Raw genomic sequence first — 3,494 nt, 5'->3', positions numbered from 1 at the left:
TTAGCATGTCCTCATGCTAAAATAAGAAGGAGCTAAGGGGTATGGCATTTATTGAATGCAACTAAACTATATGAGTCCTATCTAAATGCAATTATCTAAAGATGCTTAGTATGCTTAGTTCAAACAAATCAATTCCCAAGAGAGCATGTGTAAGCACAAGAGCTAGGCAATAAGGACTAAGTCCAAACCACAATTGTATTGAATTGTCAAAAAGGAGTTCAAACTTGCAAGAATATAGGTAATATGGGTGGACACATGTGATTGAACTTTCGAATCCTCACCGGATGTGTATCCGCTCTATTCACTCAAGTGTTTAAGGGTTAATTCACTCAATTCTCTTCTATTCATGTTTTCCAAAATTTGATTTTCTTCTAACAATCAACACTTATTCAATGCATGCATACATTCATCATGAGGTCTTTTATTTAGGTTGTAATGGGGTTAGGGTCAAGGTAGGATCATTTATGGTCAAGTGGACTAGGAATTGAATCTTCGATTAGCATAGACTTTCCCACCTAACCTATTTAATGACCTATACAAATGCGAGCTATTCTAACTACCCATTCTTCACTTTTTCTTACATACTTCACTTTGGGGCATTTTGTCCCCTTTTTTTTATTATTTTTTTTCTTCTCTTTTTTTCTTTCATTTTATTTTTCTTTTCATCATTTTTTTTCTTTCCTTTATATATATATTTTTTTCTTTTTTCTTCTCATTCTTCATTTTTCTTTTCTTTTTGTTTTTCTCTTTCTCTCTTTTTTTCTTAGGTCTCTACATTTAATCAATACATGAACATATGCCCAATTCCTAATCATAAAAGTGTGTTGCCCCTTTTTATCCCATCCAATGTTCCCAAGCCTCACCAACTTGAATAATATACACTCTCACTAGCCTAGGCTAATCAAAGATCCAAACAAGGACTTTTCATTGGTTTTCCGCTTTGGGCTTGTAATGAGCTAAAATAAGAATGAGTTGGTTAAGCATAGGCTCAAAATTGGCTAACAATGGAGAGTAAAAGGTTGGCTATTTGGGTAAGTGGCAAATGAAATAATGGCCTCAATCATATAAATGCACAAACACAAGAATTAAACGGATATATAGAATCAAGCAAATTAAGGATCACAATCATGGAAAGAGAACAATTTCACACAAGAATGGAAAATAAGTGGTTATAAAATGTAACCACATCAATAGGCTCAAGTCTCACAAGCTTGTGTTCTCAATTCAATACATGCTTCACAAGGTATGAAATTCAAGCAAGTTTCAAAAATTCTTTTTCAATCAATTGGGTTAATGCCCTATATTTAAGCTCCTTGAAAAGCCTCAATGTTTGACTAAGCATTGTTGTGATTGAAAAGTTCAAAAATTTTCTTAGTTCACCCTTTCCTTTTTCACTTAGAACCAATCTCTTATGCAAAAAGGGTGGCTAGGTTTCACTTAAAACATGATTTCTAATCACAACCAAAGCATAAGTGAATGAACCAAGACTGTACTCTTCATTAAAGGCAACATCTCATATTCAAAAGGCAATAATATCATCATATTTTTGAAAGAATTGTTAAAGAGGGTTAAAGGTGAGTGGAAGTGAAACGGTTAAGGGATTAGTAAGTTAGAAAAGTGGATTAGTGATATGATGATATATAGGCTCAATTTGAACGAGAAGTTGCGGTTCATGTTCACAATGATTGTGCAAATCCGGGAAGTCAAAAAGGAAACGGAAATGTGCCCAAAACTGAAATAAAGATCAAGATGAAACTAATTTCCTTGAAAATCGGGCAGCATTCCGGCTTAAAATTGGACGTTCCCGGATAGCAAAATAGCACAATTAGCACAAAAATTAACATCAATCACGCACAGCAACAAACGGATATTATTTGGCAACACAGATTGCATGGAATATCAACCCAAAACCAACATACCGTACCCAAGGAAACAAGCAGCAGATATGCACATACGGAGCAATTATCAGGCCTAGAATCCTCTATCCAGCCCTAGCTACCTAACAGCAGTTATATCTATCTAACCTAACATACAAAAGTTGAATTTAGCTAACTAACATGCAATTTCCAGGAACTAACATAATCGAACAAATAAAAAGGAAAAATAGAAACAGAGATAGCAGAAATGGAGCAGGAACCTGGGGGCAGAAGGGAACTAAGAATGGAAAGGGAATTCGGGAGCAGGGGGCCACAGAATCAGAAATTGCGCCGCCGTCAACGGTGGCGGTGATGGCAGAGGGGCGGCGGCGATTATGCAGAGGGGCACCTGGGGGCAGAAGGGAACTAAGAATGGAAAGGGAATTCGGGAGCAGGGGGCCACAGAATCAGAAATTGCGCCGCCGTCAACGGTGGCGGTTATGGCAGAGGAGCGGCGGCGAGAGTTGCTGCGGCAGCGGAGATGGAATGGGTGGGTGAGAGAGAGAGAGAGGTTGAGGCCGAGTTGCCGGCGGTGATGATGGCGCGGCGGCGGAGATGGTGGCGCGGTGACGGTGAGAAACTGAGGGGAAGAGGGATTGTGAGAGGGGTGAGATGGGGAGGAGGTCCGAGGGAGAGAGATGACGGGTGGGTGGTGGTGAGAAGGGAAAAGGGAGTGAATGGATGAGAGAGGGAGGATTTATGGTGAACGGTGGTGGTCGGCGGCCGTTACTGCTGCTGCGACGGCAGTTGGGGGGGGAGAAGAAGAAGAAGATGGAGGTCGGGGAAATGGGGTGCGCGACTGCGCAGTGTGCTTCGCGAGCTAGGGTTATCCCTATTTTTGAATCGGCGCGCGCGCACCTTGCGCGTCCGCGTCCATTGAAAAAAAACGTGGGCCCTACGCGTGCGCGTACAACGCGCTTAAGCGGGGGTGAGCAAAATAGGGAAGGGCGCGTGCGCGTACCGTGCGCGCACGCGTGCATGGAGTTGGGCTAGGGGCTTAGAGTTGGCCCAACTCAGGCCTAACTCTCTGGAGAATGGCCTGGGAGTCGCGCCACTAGATCTGCGCGCACGCGGCAGGTACGCGTCCGCGTGCATTGAGGGGAATGGAGAACCACGCGTGAGCGTATAGTGCGCGCTAACGTGGGGTGGCATATGAGGCAGGGGCGCGTGCGCATACCTTGCGCGCACGCGTTCATGAGATTGGGCCTGAGGCTTAGAATGGGCTTGAGGCACGCCCAACTCTCTGGTCCATGGCCTAGTTTGGTGGCATCACGCAAGGACGCGCGCGGGGCAAGTGCACGTCCGCGTACATTGACGAATTGTGAAATGGCGCGCTGGCGCGATGCATGCGCTCGCGCAGATCAGGTTGGGCCTGGGGCCTAGAGCTAGCCCAGAAATGGCTTAACTCTCTGGGGTTTGGCCCAATCATTTGCAGCAGCAAATCGGCGCGGACGCGGCAGGTGCGCGTCCGCGCGAACTTCCATGTTCTAATAGGTGGCGCGCCCGCATGTAGTGCGCGTCCGCGTGGGTCAGGTTGGGCTCAAGGCATAATGTTTGCCCAAGAGAGGCCCAACTCTC

This window comes from Arachis ipaensis, chromosome B06 (assembly GCF_000816755.2).
Source record: "Arachis ipaensis cultivar K30076 chromosome B06, Araip1.1, whole genome shotgun sequence".
In the NCBI taxonomy this organism is placed as follows: domain Eukaryota; kingdom Viridiplantae; phylum Streptophyta; class Magnoliopsida; order Fabales; family Fabaceae; genus Arachis; species Arachis ipaensis.
This window is presented reverse-complemented; position numbering follows the sequence as displayed.